General features: G+C 36.8%; 1 protein-coding gene across 1 annotated transcript in view; it reads left to right on the top strand.

The window, feature by feature from the left end:
- Nucleotides 1-13,435, top strand: part of LOC122800943 (ephexin-1-like) — an 822,598-nt gene that overhangs the window by 204,200 nt on the left and 604,963 nt on the right. The gene's annotated exons all lie outside the window — the stretch shown is intronic.

Raw genomic sequence — 13,435 nt, 5'->3', positions numbered from 1 at the left:
GAGAATTTTAGACAGTTTGTAGAGAAATTAAAGGTAAGTCAGATACAAATAGGAATTGCAATGTGAAGTGAGGGAGAAAAGCTTATGGTATGTTTAGAGAGAAAGTCAGGGAAGAGAATTGGACAGCAATGAAGAAGAGAGTAAGGAAGTATAAGGAATGAAAAGATACCGTTCAGGTCTACTAAACTGAGATTCATAAGGCCATAATAGAAAAGTCACGTGATAGCAAAATAGTGCTCTAGGATGCTTTGATCTCTTCGCCTCCCAGTAATGGATAGTGGCTTCATCAGTTATGGTCCCAAGCTGGCAGCTCAAGTCAGGGAGAAGAGGGTTAAGCCAGTTGTACAGAATAGAGAAAAAAATAATCAGAGAGGCACCAGTAGGTATCAAATGGTCAAACTTGCCATAAGGGAACAAAAAAATCCTCTCTGCTTCCCATTTGTGAATAGATTATGTGTATTGTCAAAATTCTTTATAGCAAGCACAACCTGCTTTGACACCCAACATGATAAGGTACATAAATTTACTCTGCTCCTTGAATTATCATATGACTGAACTGGATACAATGAGGTAATTTCACAGGCATTATTTTTACTGCTTTCCATAAGAAATGTGGTTTGCCTTAATTTCTCCTTAATCCTATTAAATGGTTCTACTGCTGCTACATAAGCAGTAGAAAAGCAGTTTTAATCAGTGAAAGGGATTTATTAAGTAGTGGTAATTCTTTTCTTGCTTAGGTTCTCCTGGTGTTTCATAAGTGAGAAGTCTTGTTCTTTTTTCCTCTTTCCATAAATGAATTTGGCTCACCTATTCCATTCCTCCCCTTTGTCCTTTATGTAGCAGGCCATTATTTTTTACTTCTGCTCCCATGCTCTTATTTTCTTCAGAAGTAGTGGTCACCTCCTCATTCTGCAAAACTATGGCCCTACTCTTTGGTTTTAAGATAGCACAGTCTATGTTCTGTCTAAGTCACTGCCCATCCATATCAGTAAGTAGGTCTTACATAATGATCAAAGAAAAAATGGAAGTCAGAGAACAGTAACAACTTCAGTCATCTACAGTATACAGCAGAAGTCAAAATATCAAGCTGGCAACTTAGCCAGTGTATGAGTAGTTACATTTGTACTTCAAATGTGGTTTTACATAGAGCAATTACCCCTGCAAATCAAATACTCCTTTATAACCAAAGCAGATTGCACAGCATCAGGGAAATATATCCCTCTATAAATAAGTTTTAAGCAACTTTATTAAATTATCATTTAAGACATAGGCACGCATGCTTTAATAAAAAAATAAATAAAATGTTTCCATTTACATAAGTTATACATTACATATGCTTTATTTTTTCATAACAATTGTAATTTAACCCAACATTGCTTAAATTGCTTAATTTCTGCCTTCCCTTAAATCTAAATCCCTGTCCTGAACATTATTCTGCATGTATTGTTCACACAAATTCCATTTATTTCTATGTAAATTGTTCCTTCTCTTTTCTAAAGATCCATCTTCCAGTTCTTTTATCTCTTTTACAATATTGAATACTTCAAATACAGTCAGTTTGCATTTTGATTTCCGTTTTCTAGTAATTTATTTTTTTGGCAGCCAGTAGAATTAAACTCAAGTCCTTACTATATCAGGGCAATTCAGATCTTGAGTCCCAGATCAAAAGAAGCATTTCCTTAGTTACAGCCATTTGCTCCCCTAATATTTCTGACAGAATACTTTGTAGGGTATTTTTAAAATCTGCCATGTCATTACATTCACAAATACATGTTCCAAGTTGCCCTTTTCTTCCCCCATCACATCTCCAACATTTGTTATCTATCCGAAGAAAAATTCTTTGAAGTCTGCTTGGAGTATAAAAATATTAAACCTTCTAGACTTTGTTGCATGCTTGAGAGCCAGTAGAAAAACAAAACCACGTAGTTGCAACTTCACCAACAAAACACAGAAAAACCACAGTGGTAACCACGAATAACGCTGCTCGGACCCAGATAATGTAGAAACTGATTTAATAAACAAGGTTAAGCGCTTTCATCTATACACTAGACTTCATCAGAACATTAAGACAATAATTAAAATCATTTAAATACACTGATGCATCCAATAACAGTTGATTATTCAAATTCAAACGGGTCCCAATATGTCATCACTTCCCCTTCATGAATATTAAAATATTAAAATGTTAAAAAACCTCATGGTTTACATTATTTACATCCTGACTTCTAAAATAGGTTTGATAGGTATATTATCATTAATTCCTGGTGTGGTGGTGGCATTTAAAAGTATTTGCCATCTCACCTCCTTTTCGCTCAATAATGCCTTCAAATTTCCACCTCTTTGGTTAGGAAATATTACTTCCAATAAGGCAAACTTAAACATTTCACATCCAGGACTATCTCTAATATGTCTGTATAGAGCATTGTTAACATCCCCTTTTTTGATTGCATATAAATGGTCATATATCCTGTCCCTCAGACGTCACCCGGTTTTACCCACGTAAAATCCGGGACATCTGGTACATTGGGCAAAATATATAACATTCATTGTTTGACAATTTCCTTTCATAAAGTTTAACCTAGTCTGACACTTATTGCCCACTTGAATTGTCGGTTATAGCGAAACATTGTTTGCATCTCCCACATTTGGTGGTTCCTGTCCTACACTGTTTTATATGTATGTTACCATTATGTAATCTATTTTTCATGTTGTGCCCTATCTTATGCACAAACTTAAGGCCATCTCCTACCAGTCCATAAATGTCAGAATCACATTTCAAAATGCTGCAGTTGTTACGAATAACATTTTTAACATTTAGTGTGTTTTTATCATATGGCAAAATACATGCTTTGTTAAATCCATTAGTAGCTATCACATTCACATGATCAATACCAATACCCAACTCGACGCCTAACAAAGGCTTATATTTTTTGCCCCACTCACTTATAACATAAGCCACCACATCTTCCACTATTGCAGGGGGTATCCTCTTTCCTTAAATAGTGACCCAATATAACCTAATTCCTGTACCATTTCCTTATATTCAGAGGTTATACGGGCTGCTCTAATACACTGCCCCTTAACTATGTTTCTCTTTTGTAAGTTGGGATGGCAACTGCTGTATTCCAGATAGGTATTGCTAAAGGTGTCCTTTCTAAAACTTCTTGATTTAAATCCCGTAGTAGTGTGAGATATGTACGTATCAAGATATGAGATACCTTCTTTACTTGTATTGTATGTGAAGTTGAGGAACAAACTGGTGGTATGCAGATACTTAACAAATTCATCCACTTCTGCTTCTTTCCCATCCCAAAAAACAAACATATCATCTAAAAATCTGATGTAACATTTAATATTTTTCATCCACACACTTTTAAAGATAAAATCCTCTTCCCAATCAAGGAGAATGAGATTGAAATATATTGGGGCACTAGCAGCTCCCATCACCACACCTTTGTTCTGTCTTTAATATTCTCCTTCGAAATAGATGAAGTTGTAGTCAAGTACTAGGCTCGTGAACTCACGAGTGAGTAATGTCTTCTCCCAATCTAAATTGGTAAATTTCCGAATACTGTTAACAAACCTATCCATGCCTTCTTCTCTTGGAATACAGGAGAATAAATTGACCACATCAGTAGTTACTAAAACTTGATTTTCTTTCCATAAACTTGGTGTCAACCGGCTAAGAAAATCCCAAGAATCTTTTAACTATATGTTTGGTCATTTTGTAAATGGGCTTTAACCAAGTGTCCACAACCTTCCCAAAGGGGAAGATTTTGGATTTGCTACCAGAAACTATTGGCCTATATGGAGGATGTAACATGTTCTTGTGTACCTTTGGTATTCCTATGATAGTGGCCAATGTAGGATGTTCAACTTTCAAAAACTTGTATAATTCACCATCTATTCTTCCTTCCAACAAATATTCCTCTAATAGGGCATCTATGCGCCGATAAGCTATATGTACTTCATTAATAGATGATATCTCATATGTTTCTGTATCCTGGAGGATGGTGTGAATGGCATTCAAATAGTCATTGTTCTCAACTAAAACTACACCTCCCCCCTTATCAGGTTGTAAAATCCTGATGTCATTGTTTGAACTTAATAGACATAATAATTCATGTTCTTTTTTACTAAGATTATATTTCATCCTCTGTTGTTTATTGGTATTAGATAATTGATATAGGTAGTCTATAACCACTTTCTCATAACTGGCCAAAAGTGGGTGAAGTGGAGGGGTAAAAGTGCTTCTTTTTTTCAAGTGTACCTCTGTTTTCTTCACTCCTGCATCTTTAAAGTAAATACTAAAATTTAGCTTACGGACAAACAACTTAAATTCTATAATATTATCCACAACATTAAATCTCGTATTAGGAACAAATTTGACTCCTTTTCTAAATAGGGCAAACCCTTCATCTTGTAATTCCAGTGTGGTATAATTATAGATGTAAAAATTGCCTTTGCCATATTTGACTTCATTGTATTTAACTATTTCATTATTATCAATAGTATTCACCTTTTCATTCTGTCTGCCCTGGAGTTGAATGATTGGTAATTCCAATAATTCCTCCTCCTTCTCCCTACATTCTCCCACTCTGTGTCCTCCACTAAAAAAGAGTAAAAATCCAGTAGAACTGAACTCAAGTCCTTACTATATCAGGGCAATTCAGATCTTGAGTCCCAGATCAAAAGAAGCATTCCCTTAGTTACAGCCATTTGCTCCCCTAATATTTCTGACAGAATACTTTGTAGGGTATTTTTAAAATCTGCCATGTCATTACATTCGCAAATACATGCTCCAAGTTGCCTTTTTCTTCCCCCATCACATCTCCAACATTTATCTATCTGAAGAAAAATTCTTTGAAGTCTGCTTGGAGTATAAAAATATTAAACCTTCTAGACTTTGTTGCATGCTTGAGAGCAATACATATATTCTCCCATTGTTCCCTTCTAAATTGCTCTTTCAGTCTCTCTTTTCCCAGTGTTTAAGTTCCTTTTATTTGAGTTGCTATAAATGCATTTAGTGGTGCATGAGTCTTGCACACTTCCAAATATTGCTCAGTCTTAATGTAGTGCTTTTCACACTTTGTATACAAATGCTTATACAAATGGTTTAGAGAGCTGCTTACTGTTGTGCACTTTAATGTTACTAGGACTTTCTTGTATAGTGTCTGGCAAACTGGGCTATGATGATCTGAGCTTGTCAGTTCAGTAGACCATTCTAATCTTCATTGGCTCTGTGATTATATGAGGTGTTGCCAGCTATGCTAGAAGAAGTAGGGCAGTGGATGTGTAACATATGCCAGCATAGCTTGCTGGAGTTTTGTAAAGAATTGTATGCCATTTGTATATCAAACTAATTTGTACAGGTGATTGTGTTGAAAATGTTTTTGTAAAGCTGCTTGTGTTAAAAAAAAAAATGTACCAACAGTGGGTCCTGCTGGACAGAAAAAAAGAAATACATCTGTATGTCATACTGTATTATGACTGTTGAAAGTAATAGTGTAATACAGAATACTGGAAGAGAAGAGGATAAGCTCAGCCCCAGCTAATGTTTAGAAAAATATCCTGAAATGAAATTACTTAATTTAAGCCATAAAGATTATACCTCATAGTCTCAGTGCAGCCAGAAACAAAAACGTCTGTACTAAAAAGCCTTCTGTATTGTCCTTGGGGGTGAACTAATTGCTACTCTGGAAGGGTAGAAGTTTGTAATTGTTTTATGACTTCCAAAAACTGTAATACATTTTAACAAAGTTCTATCTGCATGTATGGTAAGACATATCTGTGAGATTCTGATTCAGTTTCTAGTAAAGAGGGGTAGTATGGGAACCAAAAGTTAGATAACCAGATACATGTGATGTCATTCTGTAATCCAGCACAAAAATATGTTTTAATACTAGATAAGCCTGAAGTCTGAGGGAAGTCTGTTTTTGTTACCTGACAAAGAAGGATCTCTCACCCACTTCATCTTGCCTTGCTTTAGTAAGTAGCCAGGGAATAGTAATTCTTGAGATCATTCAGGAAAATATAGTGAGATTAATTACGTAAGGTTTTTCTTCATCTGTGTGAATCTATTCATCTGTGCTGTTTTAATATTTACTATGATTGAAACTCTGCTGTTTATTGTAAATAGATATTTAGTATTCTCATGTTATTTTATTATTTATTATTAAATATATTTAAACTTTTCATTGTGGCTGGTCCTTTAAAGAATATTTTAACATTTGAGACTACTAGTTTTTTTTTTGGTGACACAGTGGCCATTCCTGAGAGCCTTGCCACATTGGTCAAACACCACCATTTGTATTAATATTAATTTCACTCGATATATTTGGGTATCCTTGTAAGAGCCTTAGAGTGGCTGGTTTTGGATTGTCTGGAGGCAGCAACTACCTTATAGTCTGGGCAAAAGGGTATCAGAGTGAGCAAATCTGTGCCAGCCTTTCCCAGGTGTGCATGTGCGTATCAAATCTCAAAGAATGTGTGTGTGTCAGCTACTTGGAGCAGGGACACACAGCACTGCTTTCACAGAGAGGTTATTGGAGGACTTGGCTTGGACACTCAGCTGAAGGACTCAACTCTACAGCCATGCCAGTGGGGAGTCTTATTTGGGGGCATGGAAACAGAGAGAGAAGGAAACCCAGACCTCGGACTGTGGGTGTGTGTTCCCTGCATGCTCTTAAGGGAAACTGTGCTTGATGCAGAGAGCTGCATTTGGAAAAACTGTATGTATCTACATTTGTTCCAAGTGAACGTCCCTCACCAGTGTCAGTGGTGAAAATTCAGGCTCCTTGATTACTGGCACAAAGGAGGGACATCACAGGCTCTATAACTAATGTATAGTACCTGCAGGAATATTTTGATCCTTGACTGATGTGATGATATGAGGTAGTGCCATCTGTGCCAGGGAGATTTGGGCAGAGTATGTGTAACATATGCCTAAAGAATTTTATGTCATTTGACTATCACACTGATTTGTACAGATGTTTGTGTTAAAATGTATTTGTAAAGTTGCTTGTGTTAAAAATGCATCAACAGTGGGACCTGCAGGACAGAAAAGAGATATACGTGTATGTCAGACAGTATTATTATAACTGATTAAATGTATATGTTTTAACAGAGAAGTCTGAAAGTGAAGAGGTTAATCTCAGTCCAGCTAATTTTGAAAAATAGGTTGAAAATGAAATGGGTTGGTTTAGGCCATAAAGAATTTATCTTACAGGTCTGATTGCAGCCAGAGACATAAACATCTGGGAAAACCAGGTTGAAGAATCTTACTTGTCCTTTAGGGGTAAACTAATTGCTACCCTGGAATGGTGGAAGATTTGAAATTGCTTTATAGCTTTCAGGTTCTGCAACAGATCTTAGCAAAGCTCTGGGTATGTATTGTACCAGAGTCAGGTGACCAGTTGTGATGTCATTCTATAACCAGCACTGAAATGATTATTTAGCTATTAGTGAGAGATATCCAGAACTCTCGCAGCAGCACTTTGTCTTCTGGAACCTGACAGGAAGGATCTCTCACAGATGCATACAAACACACACCTCATCTTGCCTTGCTATAGTAAGTAACTTAAGTAGGGAACAGTAATTCTTTAGTCAGTCAGGAAAATGTAGTGAGATTAGTAAAGCATTGTTTTTCTGTATCTGTGTGAAACTATCCAACTGTGTTATTTTTTATATCTCCTATGATTGAAAATGTGGTGCTTATTGTAACTAGATATTCAGTACTGTCATCTTTTCTATTTTATTATTTATTATGAAATATTTCTGTACTTTTCATTGTGGCTGGTCTTTTAGAGAATACTTTTAATATCTTAAGAGTACTTATGCTTATTTTAGGGACATTGTGGCTGCTCTTGAAAGCCTTGTTTCATTGGTCAAACTCTACCATTTGTATTAATATTACTTTTATGCAGTATAATTAGGTACCCGTGTAAGAGCCTTAGAGTAGCTGACTGGTAGCAGCATAATTGTGTTATAGTCTGGGCAGGGGGGGCACAGCTGGTAAATCTGTGCCAGCCTTTTCCAGGTGTGTGTGTGTGAAAATCAAGTATGCATGTGTGTCAGCTACTTGGAAGGACACAGAGCTCCAAAGTGGTCAGTGTGGAGTCTTGTTTGGGACCTGGAGAGAGACAAAGAGTCCAGCCCCAGGTCTGGAGTGTGCTCCCTGTGTGCTTTTAAGGGAAATTATGCTTGGTGCAGAAAGCTGCATGTGAAAATACTGTGTGTATCCATTTTTGCTCCTAATGGCCATCTCTCAACAGTGACAGTAGTGAGGATTGAGGCTCCTTTATTTACTGGCCCAGAGTAGGGACCATCACAACTTATCACAGCACAAAGCTTATGAACTATAAACTGCGTTCTGCCTATAATACCACTAATTTACATATTTGACATTTATTATAATGGGAATTCTTTATCCAATGCTTCCTTTTGGTGTTGCTTACGTTATATCCCATCTTAACTGACTGATTCCCAATAAATTTTCCTCTTACTACTTTTTTGCTACTGCACATACTGTTTCTTTGACATTATTTTCTACCCTATAAGAATATTACAGTTCTGTCTATTTCAAGGAAATGAATCCCTTTGGCTACATCATTCAGACATCAGAAGCACCACCAGTAAATATAAACTGTTCTGAGGCGCTGCAGTCAAATAGATTATATTTAGTTTGGGCTGGAGGACAGACATTCCCTTCCTTAATTAGCTTGTTTTGTTATTAAGAGGTTGAATAAAAAAAGACCTTCTTATACGGAATATTGTGAGTGCTTCTGTCTACGTTCTGTCCCTATTAGTGATGCCTTCATACAGTGTTTCACTTTTCCTGTGATCTGAGGAAGTTGTAATACCTGATATGATTGGGGGGGGCAGTATTGGGCAATAATTGACCACTTAAAGGCATTCTGAAGCATGACATATCGCTGGAGGGCTCTATTACCTTTGGATGTCCAGCACTGTTCAATAATGTGCACTCTATGAAATAATATTACTCAGTAAATTGGATAACTGCAATGTTATTTTTTAAATATTGTTTTTTTAATAATAGAGATAGTCATCTTCGTACTTTGAATGTCGTACTTTGAATGTAAAATAGTTTGTATGCAACTGCTGTACTGGACTGGTCCCCCCTTTTACCATACAGTTAAAACCATAACCTGGACGGTAATTTACTTGTTTGTGTCTGCCGTACTACAACAGTTAAGTATCATTATGAAGCTACATTCATGTTAGCTTAAATTGTTTACATTTGTTGGTATATTCTGGGATCAGAAAGTAAATGATTTATTTAAAATACAGTTGGTTTACATACTTTATTGATTTGATTCTGATTTATATACTTAGAGCTCTGTAAATACATCCTCTGCACTGTTTTGACCAAATTCAAGGACACCAGTAGTCAGTGTTTAGCTGTGGTATAATGTTTACAGTGCACTTAAAAATTAAAATATTTATATTCAAACTTTTATGTCAGACTGTTGATGAGCTATATTTAAATGGTGTCCCTCTAAGTTCAGATCCCCTCTGTAATTACAGTGGCTAAAGGAAAAATGTCTTGAATTTTTCTCACCATGAAACCTTATCCAACCATGCTCATTTAACTATTTTGAGCTGCACACGTGCACATGAGGGTGAGCACATGTATTAGAGACTAGCTTTTGAAACCATTTGAAATCTTCCAAGATGTAGGCACATTAGGGCAGCGAATAAGTCTTGCTTGTTGTTCTTAAGTGTTTTTGTTTAAGGGTAGTTAAAAACTCAAGTTAATGCAGACATTTATCCACATTACATTTTAAAAAATCTATAATAAAGAAGCTGACAAATGCAGCCTTTATTGACGATGTTCTTTTTCAAAGCAAAGTGTTCATCCTGCTATTTGCAGACCCAGTAATAGTGCTTATATTGAAAGTAGTAATAATGCATGCATTTCCTATGACAATGAAATTCTTGCAATTTTCATTTTTTGGGAACATTGATTTGTGTGTCCTAATATAATGCCCTGTTTCTATGTTGTGCTCTCCCTGTACATTGATGCTGTGCTTTAGAATGCTGAGCCACCAATCATCTTACTTCATAGAATGTTGAGTGACCAATCGTTCTTACTTCATAGAATGCTGAGCAACCAAGCATACTTCAAGTATAAGAGCTGTTAGAAAACAGGCAACCTGTACATCAATACACTGATTAGAGAACGAATGTTCTCCAACAGGGTATTAATGTATAAGTAATGCCCTGTGAAAAACGAGTCCACCACTTCATGGCAGCATATCAAGCTGCTGTGGAGCTTGAACTGGAAAAAAAGAAAAATGGCAGCAATTATTTTATGCTCATTAAGCAGCGGTTCTGCTGTTTAACGAGTGTAAAATGTAAAAAAAAAAAAAAAAAAAAAAAAAGAGAGAGACTGTGTGTGTATGTGAGATCGAGGGTATTCGAGAGAAAGTGAGTGTGTGTGTGACTGAATGCGTGTATAAATGCAGAGGAGACTGTGTATGTGTGAGAGATCGAGAGAGAATAAGAGCGATCTTGTGTGTGTGAATGAGTGTGTGAAAGCAGAAGAGACTGTGTATGAAAGAGAGAATGGGCTCTATGTGAAATTGTTGTATTCTACTTATTTATTTTTTAAGCACTATATTATTTATTGTATGTATTTTTGATGCAAAATGCTTCCTGCAACACCACTAGCATACACTACAGCAAGTTTAAAACATTAGGCAGAGGAACTATTTTAGATTAAAAATATGTAAAAATAAATAATATAGTACTTAAAAATAAGCAAGTAAAACACAGCAATTTTATAGTGAGGCCATTCTCTAAGTGCCCTCCAGGGTGTATGTTAATGTGTAATTAACACCTGTGGTGTTGGGCCTCATAACACCCCTGGGCGGCTGATAATTAAGCGATAACCCACGCCTGAGTGTGGGTAATGCTGGATTTACCCACGGTTGGTGTGGTTTGGTCACAAGGGCGAAGCCCGAGTTGCAAAACAGACAACCATGGGTAAATCCAGCATTACCCACACCCAGAAGTGGGTTACTGCTATTATACAATGACATTATTTAAGAAAAAAATACTTACTTTTCTTAAATAATGGCATTGTATAATGCCTCCATGCTGCCCTTCCGCAGCTGTCCAGTATTCTGCGGCAGTTCTGATGTACTGCGCATGCGTATGCTTACGCAGTACATCAGAGCTGTGTGCGGAAGCAATGGAGAAAGGAAGATCTCCATTGCTTTTTAAAGGTGTTTTGCTATGTTAAAACAGTTTAAAAAAAGCAATGGAGAAAGGAAGATCTTCATTGCTTTTATTTTTAAGATATCTTGCTATAGCGAGATTACAACAACGGAGCTCTTCCATTCTCCGTTGCTACCAAAAACACAAAAAAATCAAGACTTATACTAATGGAAAAAGTCTGGGCGACGGGACCTTTTCCATTAGTTTAAGTCGGATTTACAAGGGGCACGCTGACCAATCAGCCTGCACATTTTGGAATATTAATGGGGGGTCATTGTATAATTACACATTAACACACACCCTGTCAGTTATTATTGCTTGCTTATTCCCCTTGTGCTCTGTGCGGCTCTAGTTTGAATCATCTTGGACATTAGCTGCATTCTTTGTTGACATGCCCTAATTGTAGCATATTTTCCTTTTTTAATGACATTACATTACCATTATAGTACAGATCCACTGCTCAAACTCTGATGTAGTCAGAACTGGTGCAAGTCAATATGTTATATTACTTTTTTATCTCACCTCTCCTGTGTAGGTTTCACACTATTCTACAGTCAAGTATTTTCATAGCACCTTTTCTTTGTTTTGCCACTTTGCTGTGTTGAGTAATGTCCTTCATACTCCTCTGCTCATCCCTGTGGTTTCTGTTGCTGTACTGAAACCTTTGTTCCACCTTTAACCATTGGTGATATTTCTCTTGTGTGAGAAACTTGCAATGACTACCAGAGTTTGTGTATTTTATTTTATTTTACATTTTGTTTACTGAGATGATCCGACTGGGTGCAAGCCTGTTTTTAGTGGAGGCTTGGGGAGAAAAGGTCCATATCATAGTTACAAAATTTGATAGTCACAAGCAAAATTCATAGTGTTAGAAAACAAGTTAAAATAGTAATTAAAGCTAAATGCCAAAAAATGTATAGTCATACCCTTTGGTAAAAACAATGTGCCCACAAATTACCACACAGGTGGAAACCCATTAAGTACAGAGAAAGTTATTAGGGACCTGGGGACCCAAGTTGATAGCAATCTCTCCTTTGAAAACCACATTGCCAAAGTGGTTAGAAAGACGCTCGAGGGACTTGAACCTCAGCACAGAAATAAATAGAACTTGCTGGAGGGACAGGTTCATAACCCAGAGGCTTCCTTCGCTCTGGAATAGAATTCCAGTTCATGTGAGGCAGAGCACCTCACTGAATCTCTTCAAGAAGAATCTCGATAGGTGGATGGGGGATCGTAGGTTTGTCCCAGGGATTACTCCCGTGTCACTATTAGACAGAGGCACAGTAAACTAAACCTTAAAAAGGGCACAGTATACTCAAATCAAGGGGTGGCGTAAGCCATACAGAATCGGGCTAGGCTTATAATTGCCCCAGGGCAGATAGCCTAGTATGAACCTATAAAGCAAGAGAGTGAAAACATACATAGTTAAACTTTGTGACCTGTACAGGGATTGAACCCACAACCTTGGTGTTATTAGAACCACACTCTAATGAACTGAGCTAACCAGCCCGAAGTCGTACACATGCACATACAATGTTTACCTCTGCTGCTCATCTGGTCACTAGGTGATCAAATATGATCTGGCTGTAGGTCTGTGCTGCAACCACAATAAGGAGCCGTTTGTTGCACACAATGGCCTGGCTGCACACATAGCTAATGAGCGCTGAGACTCATGATGCATGTAGTGTAAATAGTGCTGGCTTGACTGCAGTCATGGCACAGCATGTCTGAATCTCCGAGAAGTTATGTGGTTTGCTTACCTCATTTGTGTGTACATTTTTTTCCTCTGTATTCCACAGTTAAAGCTTCCCTACATAATTTAAAATTCTTACTAATTTTTCCTTTTTTCTTAAACTGCAATTAGTCTTCCATCAGCGCATCTGTATTAGCAGCAACATACTTTTTCTCAAACAACTTTACTTTCTCTCCAGTACTTGTATATGTATTTCATCCTTATAAATGTAACTACCCTCAACACCTATCCTAACATCACAAATTAAAAAGACCCTGGCACTCCGACATTCACTTTAATAATTTAGTTTTATTTTCATCAGAATAACTACACCTGAAAACAAATTAATTCCAAAATTCCAGTCAGATGTGTTTCTTATAATTTTCCATTTGTTCTCTTTGATTGTTCTTCAGAGTCCTAACATGTTATAAATGTATTACATCTGCTTATGCTTTTGCATAC

Source organism: Protopterus annectens, chromosome 4.part1 (assembly GCF_019279795.1).
Source record: "Protopterus annectens isolate FY-2018-M chromosome 4.part1, PAN1.0, whole genome shotgun sequence".
In the NCBI taxonomy this organism is placed as follows: domain Eukaryota; kingdom Metazoa; phylum Chordata; order Ceratodontiformes; family Protopteridae; genus Protopterus; species Protopterus annectens.
This window is presented reverse-complemented; position numbering and strand designations above follow the sequence as displayed.